Consider the following 13,336-nt stretch of genomic DNA (forward strand, 5'->3'; position numbering starts at 1 on the left):
ATGCTCGTCAGTTAGTTTCAGTAACAACCAGAACTCAAATATCAAATTTCAAGAAATTCCATCAGTTTGTTCTGTGGATATGGTGAAAAATGTAAAATCGGCCCGCAAATCAGTTCTCGAGCCCTGATCTTTCCAAAAAATTTACATGTTCATTGTTTTAATACGGGGAATACATATATTAAATTTCAATGAAATCGGTTGATTATTTCTCTTTATATACACAAAAATGTATATTTGGCCCGTAGTAAACGCCCAGTTGCTGATGCCTGATTTCTTCCAAAAGTTAGGAATTTTTGCGTAGGATCGAGCAAAGCTTATATATGAAATTTCAAGTAAATCGGTTGAATACTTTCTTCAAAATGGTGAAAAATGTAAAATCAGCCCGCAAATCCGTTTTCGAGCCCTGATCTTTCCAAAAAATTTACATGTTCATTGTTTTAATACGAGGAATTCATATATTAAATTTCAATGAAATAGGTTGATTATTTCTCTTTATATACACAAATACGTATATTTGGCCCGTAGTAAACGTCTAGTTGCCGATGCCTGATTTCTTCCAAAACATAGGAATTTTCGCGTACGGTCGAGCTGAGCTCATATATAAAAGCTCAAGTAAATCGGTTGAATATTTTCTTCAAAATGTTCAAAAATGTAAAACAGGCCCGCTAAAAAGTGCAGTTCCCGAGGCCTGATATATACCAAAAGTTGATCAATCCGTGCCATGGTGGAAACAAACTTACATATAAAATTTCATCAAAATCGGTTCAGCCGAACTTGAGATACACCCGTGCACACACAGACCGACAGGTTGCTAAAAATAGTTTATTTACACTTCCCTACTATGGAGAAGTACGTTCCCACCGAAAACTCGATATGCAAAATTTGTTACCATCACATAACCTGCCTATTGTTTACACAATACGGTCGGTAAAAATGCAACATAAACATTTTTAAGTGGGTCGTTCGTTCACACTATGTTTTAATAAAAACATAGGTCAGTTTAGTTAAGTTAAAATTGTAATTGATTTTATTTGTTTTGAAATATGATAAGTACAAAAAACTTACGATAAAAAAGAATTTATTAAAATAAAAGAGAAAAATAAAAAAATAAAAGTGTCGTTTGTTTTGCTTAATTTATTGTATTGAAATAATATTTTAGTTGATTATTTCAAGAGGAAAATCTTTTAGAATATTATCATCATTTGATGTTGATGATATAACTCCTCCCTCCTTATGATTCGACTCCTGTCGAACACATTTTAATATCACCTTTGATTTGAGAGGTTTTGCTTTTATTTCATAATGAAAATAAAACAACATATGAACAAGCCAATAAAAACAAGAATAAGTATCAGTGAATTAACAGTGAGATTTGTATACCATCTCTGAGTATTGTCATATTTTAACTCTTCTATGTATTTAGTATTATTGAAATGGTTGTAATACAAATCTGTTAAATGAATTTTATCAACGATTATATTGCGTTCAAAAAGGTGAACTATTTCACTATATTCTTCTTCAAAATATTCTTGACGAAATTTATTTATTAAAATTTTACAGTTGGAAAATTTGATTATGTTGTTGCCTTTAATTTTAATTGGATGTGGATTTTTTCCACAATTATTAAACAGTAGAGTTTCATTTAGATTTTTTGTTATAACAACAGAATCAGATAATGGTTTTATTTCTGTTGAGAGGTTCTTATGGAAATTGCATTGCATGTGGTCATTGCTTTATGTGGTAAATACCTTATTCGGTATTTTTTCTAAAATATTTTTAAAACATTTTTCTTTTGTAAAAATTGGTATAGATATTACAAAAACAATAGTATTTTTATTAAATAAAATACAATCTTTTATATACGGAAACATTTCAATGGTTATATTATATTTTGTTGTTTCCTCCTCTGTTAGGATATTTGTTGACAATATTTCTAATTTACTAGATAGAATTATGTCCTTTATATTAGATATTTGGTTTTGTAGCAAATTAATATTTTCGTTTATTTCAAATTTTACATTAAATAGATTAATTTCTTCATTTATTTGGTGAATATTATTTTGAAATTTATTTATTACATTGGTTATATTTTCTTGTGCTACATTAATATGAGATGTTACTTTTTCAATCTGCTCTGAAATTTGTTTTTTAATTGTTACCTGATCATTGAGATTGTCAATTATTTTTCAGTTGTTTTTTTCTATTACCGCGAGATGATTTGCTATTTCTGACCTATCTTCATTATCCATAGTGCCAGTTAGAAATTTTAATGCGTTGCCAGCTATATTAATTATGGGGGACTATGCTGTTAAACTCTAATTTTAGTTTTGTTAATTTATGATTTAAGGGGTTTAGTAAAGTGTTAGTATTTTCATGCAGTTTAATTATGTTAGTTTCTAATTTAGTGATATTTTCTTCATATTTTGAGAGATCAATTATGTGCAATATTCTTTTATAACTACGTATTATTTTAATTTCAGTATCATGGAGTAATATGTAGCCATTGCCTTTAGATACTTCGTTGAGATATATTGAGGATTGAGCAAGAGCATGTGTTGTTAATATAAAAAATTTAAAGATTTTAATTATTCCTGAAAAAAATTTACAGTTATAAGACTGAAAAGGTAATTACTTTTGATATTTAAATCTCTTTTTAAATTGGCTTTTATACCTGGGCAAGGCTTCCATACCTGGTTTCTTTACTAATTTTAACATGAGTTTCGTCAGTTTTAACAATATCAACTTTTAGTGATATGGTTGAAGTTTTGTAACTCTGTTTAATTTTAAGTAGTCAGAGGGTTGCTTCAATTTTCTTTTGAAGTTTAATTTGTTAATGGCTTTTTCTTTTGTTTTGTTAATTTTTCTTGATATTAAAGAAAAGTCTTCTGGTTTTATTAAACCATTAACAAAATCTATAGGTCTTTTTCCTGTAGATGAATGAATAGTTTCATTATAAGTTTTAACTATTTGAATTATTGGGTCGACATCGTTGGGAATACCCTGTTCTTTTTCTATAATTTTAAGAACCCTTAGGTGTTCGTTTAAGGTGTTATGAAAACGTTCGATGTCGGCATTATTACTTTTATTGTTTGGAGTAGTAAAATGAATTCGTATACCCTCATTATCTAAAAAGTTTTTAAAATTTAAACTGGTAAAACCTTTTTTTCTATCAGTAATAATTTTTTCCGGTTTACCACAAGAGGAGATATACTGCATTAAAGCAGTTTTTAAATCATTCAAATTTCGTGAGCTTAAGAGGATTATTTGCGCATGTTTTGTAAATTTGTCAATTTGTCAGTTTTGTAAATTTGTAGAGGTCTTTCAGTTGTTTCAGTAATTTCAAAATGTAGTTTTAATGGATGTCGTTCATATTTCGCGATATTACAAATATGACAGTTAATAATTATTTTTTGTATTTCGATTTTTAATTTAGGATAATAAATTTCAATTTTTAACATTTAAATACACATTATTAATACCCCTATGGTTTGTTTGAATGTGTTGGTTCATTATTCTTTCATGTAGTTCACTTCTATTTGACACATCTTTTAATAGTGACGAAGATTTGTTTAATTTTAAATTTTTATTTTTAGAAAAATACTTTAAATAAGTGTTTTGAAGAGCATTATAAACTACAATATCGTCGATCATTACTCCCACGATTCCTTTAGTTGGAATATGTTTTTTAAATACGTCCACAAAAAAGTTTTGGTCCGGATTTGTAGAAACGATTGTTTTTCTTGTTCTACCATTAATTTTTTTTATGTGCGACGAATTAGAGTTATCGGCACTAATAAAATTAGTTTAGTGGGGAAAATGAAATTGGGATGTATTCAGAATTATCTTCATCAGCAGAATGTGTAGTGACATCAGTTGATCGTATTTCATTGTCGTTTGAAATAGGAGAGTCATTATCTTTTGAATTCGAATTGAGTAGTGTACTTTCATTTAAAAGAATTTTTGCACGTGAAAGTGCGTCTGCCACTTTGTTTTCTTTACCATACAGATATTCGATGTCAAAATTAAATTCTTCCAATTTAATTTTCCATCTTTTTAGCTTCGAGTTTGGCTCTTTTAAATTATGAAGCCACTGAAGTGGTTTAGGATCTGTCCTTATAGTAAATTTACGACCAAAGAGATGTGGGCGGAAGTATTTCGTTGCCCAAATTATTGCCAACAATTCTTTTTCAATTGTAGAGTATTTACATTCGTGCTCATTTAGTGTGGGCGAAGCACAACAAAAAAGGTGATTATCCTGATATATTACATCTGTTGTTAAGATGAATGTTTTGGAAAAATCAGGGTAAATGAGGACAGGATCAGTTGTAATTAGGAACTTTAACTTGTTAAATGCTTCTTTATAATCGTAATTAGTGACGTCAATGCGTTTTCCTTTCTTTAAAAAGAGTGTGAGTGGTTTGGAAATTTTGGCGAAATCTTTAATGAATTTTCTATAATACCCAACTAGACCTAAAAATGTCTTAATTTGTTTTGGAGTTCTGGGTATTGAAAACCTATTAATTGCATAAATTTTATTTGGATTTGGTTTGATACCATTAGTAGTAATAATATGGCCAAGAAACTTAGTCTCTTGTTTTAAAAATGCACTTTATCGAGCTGTATTTTAAGATTAGCTTCTAAAAGTTTTTGTAAAATTTTTTGCAAAACGAGTAGATGTTCTTCCAATCTTGTACTAAAGATAATAATGTCATCGAGATAAACAAAACAACATTTTCCAATGAATTCCTTTAGAACAGAATTCATGAGCCGTCTTTTGTGCATCTTCTTTTGCCATCTCAATTTGATGGAAACCCTTTGCTAAATCGAGAGTAGTGAAGTACATTGGGTTTGGATACTTGTCATCTATAGTAACATTATTAAGTTTTCTATAGTCAATGCGATTCTCCATTTTTGGAGAATCGTATTGACTATAGGACAACCCACAAAGGAGCCACATAAGGTCACTCACTATGTTTTATTATGCCTTGCTTTAGCATTTCTTCAATTTGTTCATTTACTTCTTTTCTATGAATTTCAGGGTACCTATAAGTTTTAGTATAGATGGGAATTTCGTTGACCTTATTGATTTTATGATTAATGTGATGAGTGAAAGATAAATTATCACCCTCATGATAAAAGGCCTTATCGAACTTTCTTAAAATAGTTAAAAGTTCTTTTTTTGTAATAGGGTCCAAATGATCACATCTGACATTAGTTTCGCCTGAGAAAATTTCATTTTGGAAAACGCTTAGTTTGTTAACTGGGACCGGAATATGGTATTCATTTTCTTCATTTTGATTGAAATATAGAGGAAGTACATTACCTCTATTCAATTCTAATATAAAATACTATTGTTTGTGTAATTAATTATGGCCCCTAATGGTTTTAGGATATTATTGCCTAATAAACCATCAAATTTATCGTGAAAATTTATTTCAAGGAGATTAAGTGTACTGTCAGAATCAAACTCAATTAAAGCATCTATTGTTACTTTAGTATCGCAGATAAAAGTTTTACATACAGTTTTTATATTAAGTGGTTTAATTTTTGATTTATACATGGGGTTGCAAATTTCAGTATTAATGATGCTCATTGTAGCACCAGAATCCACAATAAATTTTAGTGGCTTTCCTTTGGATTGCAATTTTATATAAGGAAGTTCTCCCCCCAAGGCAGTCAATTTGTGTTATTTTTTTTTAATATATAACAGATAAATATTATTATAAAAGTCAAAAAAATATTGTTATAATAGTTAAGTACATATACATGTATATATATTTTTTTTAGAGCTTCCCATCTAATTTTTTTTTAAGCTTCCTATATGAATTGAATAATACTCAAAACTGTGATTTGGCAGATAGAAACACATAATAATTATTAAATCATGGGGGTAATATGCATAAATAAATTTTTCAAATAAAAAAAAGGTTTAAGCATAAATAAAATAATATTTTTATTTAAATATATGTATGTATATGAATGTATTAGAATTGAACATTTTAAAATTTTTTGTTCAAAAAATTACAAATAAAATTTTAAGCATAAACATACATAATTATGAATGTATACCTATTTTTTTAAAACTGCGGGTGAACATATAGACATACCTTTTTCAAATAAAGAAAAGATTTAGGCAAAAATCTATATTATATTTTACAAGATTTTTCCAGTTCATGAACAGGTATACATATAATCTAATAAATAACAAAAACAAAAAAATGAGAATAGCAAAAGAGAATACTGGGTAGATACATTACTCAATTGATTATACATACTGTAAAACAAAAACAAAAAATGAAAAGCGAAAAGCGAAAGAGAATAAAAAAAGAGTAGTAATATTTTTTTTGTTTTTTTTGCTTTACTACCATAAACAAAAATAAAAAGCAAAAGGAAGCGAAATATTTTAAATGAGTTAAGTAAGAGTCAAATAATTTTTTGTTGTTGTATTTAACATGGAATGGAATTAAAAAAATAAAACTAAAAATTGTGAGAGATATAAGAACACGAATAACGTTACGTTACGTACTAAGGCAATTATTCTTCGTGTGCTTGCGAAATTTCAATTGAGTAAGTAGCCAAGCCCTGTATTAAGAAAAGAGGCATTGATTTTTTATTAATTCACATTCACTTTGGTTTTAAAGTTTAACGTGAAAGGTAGGTACTATTTCCAATTGCGGATTCTTTTCTTTTTAAAAAATGGATAACAAACAAATGATGGAAATATTTTAACAGATAACGTTGTTTATAGGAAATTTTTCGTTCTTAATTGTTAACTAATTCTTAAATTGAATTTTAATCATATCTATGTAATTAACAGTGACACATATTACATCTTAAAATTTATTAAATTAAAAATATTTCCATTACTTTTATTTATCATTAGTATTCAAACCAATATGATATTTATGCATATACAAGTATATACCTGCATATGTATGCCATAATATGTACAAATTTTTCTAAACTTATTTTAAAATTGATTGCCACAATCCTGTTTTTACAACAGATAATGCTGCTTATAAGCAAACCACAGGGGTGCCTAGTAAAATAATAATTGTATTCAAATATATGTATGTACATATGAATGTATTAAAATTTAGCATTTTACAGTTTTTCGCTTGGAACAATAAGAATAAAATTCTAACTACATACGTACATATATTCTGTATGTATTTTTTTTTAAAGCTTGCTGACAAAACATAATATTGAAAACAACAACAAATGAAGCATTATTATTCAGATGCCACAAAACATCTGATGTCTTTGACAAAAGCTGACATTTATTTACTTTAAAATTATTTCGATTTTCCGAACCAAAAATATGTAAGATCATTATATTTTCAAATATTACTTATTTCTCGGTTTGTGTTTCTAATAATAACGTAAAACGTATCATTTATTTCTTGGTTTGTGTTTCTAATTATAAAAAGTATAAAAGAAAAACGTGCTTTTGTTATACAAAATTTTTTTCAGAATATCTTAAAATAGAGCTATTTCGGGACTAAAAAGTTCCAATGTCAGATTTTTCTGGGACCCTGGAGGCAAAACTCTATCTAATGCCTTTTGTCCCATGTCTCTAACCCTTCTAGAAGTACCCGTACTTTTTGACACCTGAAAAATAGCTATATATATATAACTAGTCGTGTGTGTTTGCATTGCAAGCCTTGCAAGTATTATGCCTGTAGTTTTGAAATTGTGTTCCATTCTGTGGCTGAGATATTTTAAGTTTACTTTATTTCTTCAAAAACACACCCGTAATATAGATACATATAGATATGCTTTTTTCTAATAAATAATAAGATAAAACCTAAAATAAGAAAAGTTCTGAAAAATAATTACCAAAAAATACATAACTAAGCAAATAATTAGTTCCTTTGAGATCTAATACCTTTAAGTAATTTATTTTAGAACCTCGATTTGAGTTATATCGCATAAAATCTTAAAATACTTTTTACAATAAGCACTCTAAGCGATGAATTACTGTATACGTATAAAATAATTCGCTATTAAAATGCATGCATGTGTGTATTTGCAGTTTTAATACATGCAAATAAAACGCGTGTTTGTGAAATGAGTTACCATCAATACTAACGTATATAGGGTAATGCGTGTAGCATACGATTTCTATGCAAAAAGTCCCAGGTTCAACCCTGAAAAATGCGATTTGCCAGATGAACTTTTTTTATTGATAATTTAAACTCTACAATTTTCTTAAGAAAGTTTACACTTTTTGTTATAACTCACACTTCCAAAAATGAATTTATATACAATATTAATACTTATAAAAGTAAGTAAATAAAGTTGGGTCAAACTAATGGTTTGTATTGTAGCACTTTTCCCTTCAACAAGTGAAAATTCTGCTTTTAAATACAGTCTATGTATATTTACCACACTATAAAAATTATTTTCATTCATATACAAAACTATTTCTAGAATTGCATATATTTAGGATGACGCATATATGCAGTGTTTGAAATAAAGCAAAAATTAATATAAAAAGGGGTTAACATAATGCTCGATTTTAAGTGTTAATTGTGTGAGTTAAGAGAAATAATTATATTTTTTAATTTCATGGAATTTACTGTTAGCTTTTTGCGTTTAAAAAAATTTGGAAAAGCTTGCGGTTTCGGAAATATAAGGTGTCAAAAATTCAAATTTTACAAATTTCAAGAGGTGATAACTTGAGAGGGGGTGGAGATGGAAAACAATTTTCTTCTAACGAAATGAACTATTTGTTAATGTCTAAAAGCTCCTAAAATTTCAAGCTTCTAGAAGCTGCGGTCTAGAAGAAAAATGACATCAAAAATTTGGAAAAAAAGGACTTTAGATAACGGTAAATTTGAACGGCCATTTTGTTTTTCTATAGTTTACCTATAGTATATCGCGCCAGGGGAAGCAAGCCACTGCCTTTCTGCGTTTGCAAAATTTCAAAAATGCTTATGGTTTCATTGCAACAAATATTTAAAAAAGGCCGTTTTTAGGGTTTTGGGGGGGTATAACTTCTAGAGGGGGGGAGATAGGTAAGAATTTTGTTCTACGGAAATAAGTTTCTAGTGAAGATCTATGTACGTATGAAATTTCAGCTTTCTATCTTAAAGGGTGTAGAAGTTTTGTAAACAAAAAAGTGTCCACAGACGGACGGACGGACAGAGTGAAACTAATAAGCACTTTTTTCAAAAAATTTTTTGGAAAAGTGTTAAAAATTACCCCTACAGGATGTAGTACCATTTTGTAAAAAACGGTTACATAGCATTTTGGGAGGGGGTGAAGGGGGAGGGCGGTTGGAATTCTTGCTTTTTCTGGGACCCTAGAGGAAAAACTCTACCTAATGCCTTTTGTCCCATGTCTCTAGCCCTTCTAGAAGTACCTGTACTTTTTACCACCTGAGAAGTAGCTATATATATATAATGTAAAATATGATGGTTTTTGATGAGTTATACGAAATATGAATAAAATATAGAATTATTAAGGGAAATTCAAGGTACTGCGTAGCCTAGTGCTTAGCGTGGTAGTCTCATAGCCAGAAGGTTATTGGATCAATGCTTGCCTGGATGTTTTCGTATTTTTATTTTTTTGGATTATGTTAAAAATTTTTTTTTTTATTTTGTTTAAATTTTGTGTTTTATTTTTTTTTTTAATATATAACATATAAATGCTATTATAAAAGTTTAAAGAAAATTTCAAAAAAAATATTCTTATAATAGTTTGGAAAAATTCGCAAAAATTTTAAGTACATAAATATGTATGTATGTATATTTTTTTTTAAAGCTGCCTGAGTAATTTTTTTAAGCTTTCTATATGAATTGAATAATATTCAAAACTGTGATTTGCTATATAGAAATAAATTTTAAACGCATAATTATTATATCATGGGGGTAAACTTACAAAAATTAATTTCTCAAATAAAGAAAAGGTTTAGTCAAAAACAAAATAATAATTTTATTCAAATATGTATGTATGTGTATATGAATATATGTATGTATGTTTATATGAAAGTTTTAGAATTGAAGATTTTAATATTTTTCGTTCCAACATATGAATGTATGTACATATGAATGTAATTTTTCAAATAAAGAAAAGGTTTAGGCAAAAACAAAATAATAATTTTATTCAAATATATGTATGTACATATGAATGTATTAAAATTTAGCATTTTACAGTTTTTCGTTTGGAACAGTAATAATAAAATTCTAACTACATACGTACATATATTCTGTATGTATATTTTTTTAAAGCTTGCTGACGAAACATAATGTTCAAAACAACAACAAATGAAATATTGATATTCAGATGCCACAAAACATCTGATGTCTGATAAAAGCTGACATTTATTTACGTTAAGATTAATTCGATTATGCGAACCAAAAATATGTGAGATCATTATATTTTCAAATATTATTTATTTCTCGGTTTGTGTTTCTAATTATAAGAAGTATAAAAGAAAAACGTGCTTTTGTTATACAAAAATTTTTTCAGAAAATCTTAAAATAGAGCTATTTCGGAGCTAAAAACTTCAAATGTCAGATTGGACCCTAGAGGCAAAACTCTACCTAATGCCTTTTGTCCCATGTCTCTAGCCCTTCTAGAAGTATTCGTACTTTTTACCACCTGAGAAGTAGCTATATATATATAATGTTTAACAGCAGTATTTTCTCATGGAAAACGTAATATGATACTACTCATAAACATTTTAAAAATTCGCAGGTTCCCTTCTTTTCACTAGGTGTTTCCTATCTTCGTTTTTATCATTTTTCCAAAAAATGTTTAAATAAATTGCGCTTATAACTTTCACTTTGTCCGTCCATCCGTCCGTCCGTGGACATGTTTACAAAACTTTTACAGCTCCTAAAGATAGAAAGCGGAAATTTTATATGTACATAAATCTTTTACTAGAGACTTATTTCCGTAGAATAAAATTTTTACATAACTCCTCTCCTCTAAAAGTTTTTTTTTTCTTCCAGCTTCATTTCCCTTGAGAGCATAGGGCATACACAAAGCTTTTCCATCAAACTCTATTTTGTACCAACACTTTTATTTCTGCCCATGTCTTATCAGTTGTCGCCAAATTTATTTACTATTGTCCTTCTCCATATTAGCCTTTATCTTCCCACACCCCTTCTGCCTTGTGGGTTCCACTCCATTGCCTGTACTGCTATGTATCCCGGAGCTGTTTGGAGTGTGTGTCCAATCCATCTTCATTTTCGTCTTTTCATAGTGAACTCTATTAACTCTTGGGTCGTGATTTCCCAGAGTTTTATATTTGTGATTCATCTGGCTAAATAAATGTTACGAATTATTCGTAGGCATTTATTTACCAATCGTTGCAGCTTCTCTGTATTATTTCTTCGGACGAGCCAGATCTCTCTCTCATATAGCAGGACTGACTTAACGCTGTTGTTGAACATTCGCAGCTTTGTTGATCTGGTTAGGTGTGATGATGTCATCTTGATTCTATTCATAATATCTTCATCCGTTGCTCCAATTGTACTACTGACACCACCAAGGAAGTTGAAGTGGGTAACATCTTCTATTGGGAACGTGTTTACTATAAAGCTGCCTGTGTTATTTGCGTTGATGCGCAGTGACCTTGTTTTCGTGTGATTGATACTTACTCTTTCAACTTTCTTACTAAGTTTGGCCAGTTTTGCATTTATGACTTCGAACCCCTGCGATAATAGGGCTATGTCATCTGACTAGTTAAGACTCTCTAGATGATTCGTAAAAGACCACTGATTACTAAAGCAAGTGCTAAAAATTAGAAGCGACCTCTAGCTTTTGGCACTTTTCCAAATAATTATTGAAAGAGCGTTTATTAGTTTCAGTCTGCCTATCCGTCCGATCGTTCGTCCGTTGGACCGTCTGTTCGTCCGTTTGTCTGTGTGTCTGTTTGGAAAACTTCTAAACCGTTGAAGACAAAAAGCTGAAATTTTATATATACATAGATCCTTACTAAAAACTTATTTCTATAGAAGAAAATTTTTACCTATCTCCCCTACTCCAAAGGCCCCGCAAAATCCTAAATACAACATTTTTTAACTATTTATTGCAATTACACCATGGGCATTTTTAAAATTTTGCAAACGTAGAAATATAGAATGGCTTCTTCTACAACGGCATACTTTATTTAATCTTTAAAAAATAAAATATCTGTTAAAATTTACCATTATCTTAACCCCGTTTCTTCTAAAATTTTTACACCGCTTTTCTTCTACACCGTACGTTGCAGGAGTCTGAAATTTTACCTGTTCTTAGATATTCATTAACAGTTTTTTTCATTAGAAGAAAATTTTTTTTCCATCTCCACTCCCTCTCAAGTTAACGCGTTTCAAAATTTGTAAAATCTGATTTTTTTTCACCTTGTAATTGCGAAACGGCAAACTTTTTGAAATTTCTATGAATGCAGAAAGCTAACAGTAAATTCCATGCCATTAAAAAACATAATTATTTTTCTTAATTCACGCAAATAACCCCTAACTTCGAGCTTAACTCACGGAAATAACACTTAAGTTCGAGCATTACATTAATCCTTTTTAGCACATTTCCAAAAATTTTTTGAAAAAAAGTAAAAGGCCCTAAAAATGGCCTTTTTTAACTATTTGTTGCAATGAAACCATAAACACTTTTGAAATTTTGCAAACGCACAAAGGCAGTGGCTTGCTTCGCCTAGCGCGGTATATTATAGTTAAACTTTAAAAAAACAAAATGGCCGTTCAAATTTATCGTTATCTAAAGTTCTTTCTTTCCAAATTTTTGATTTCGTTTTTCTTCTAGACCCCAGCCTGTAGAAGCTTTTAGACATGAACACATAGTTTATTTTATTAGAAGAAAATTTTTTTCCATCTCTACTCTCTCTCAAGTTATCGCCTCTTGAAATTTGTAAAACTTGAATTTTTGACCCCTTATATCTCCGAAACGGCAAGCTTTTTTAAATTTCTATAAATGCAAGAAGCTAACGGTAAATTCCATGACATTAAAAAATTTAATTATTTTTGTTAACTCACACAATTAAACCATAAAATCGAGCATTATGTTAACCCCGCTTTATACTAATTTTTGCTTTTTTGCAAAGACTGCATAAATCGTTCATCCTAAATATATGCAATCCTAGAAATAGTATCGCATATGAATGAAAATATTTTTAATAGTGTGGTAAATATACATAGACTGTATTTAAAAGCGCTACAATAAAAGGGAAAAGTGCTGCAATACAAACCATTGGTTTGACCCAACTTTATTTAAATTTATTTTTGCTGTATTACATTTTTGCTGCATTCAAAACATATGCAATCCTGGAAATAGGTTCGTATATGAACGAAAGTAATTTCAATAGTGTAGT

This window comes from Condylostylus longicornis, unplaced genomic scaffold, assembly GCF_029603195.1.
Source record: "Condylostylus longicornis isolate FDR11 unplaced genomic scaffold, ASM2960319v2 ptg000299l, whole genome shotgun sequence".
NCBI classification, from domain to species: domain Eukaryota; kingdom Metazoa; phylum Arthropoda; class Insecta; order Diptera; family Dolichopodidae; genus Condylostylus; species Condylostylus longicornis.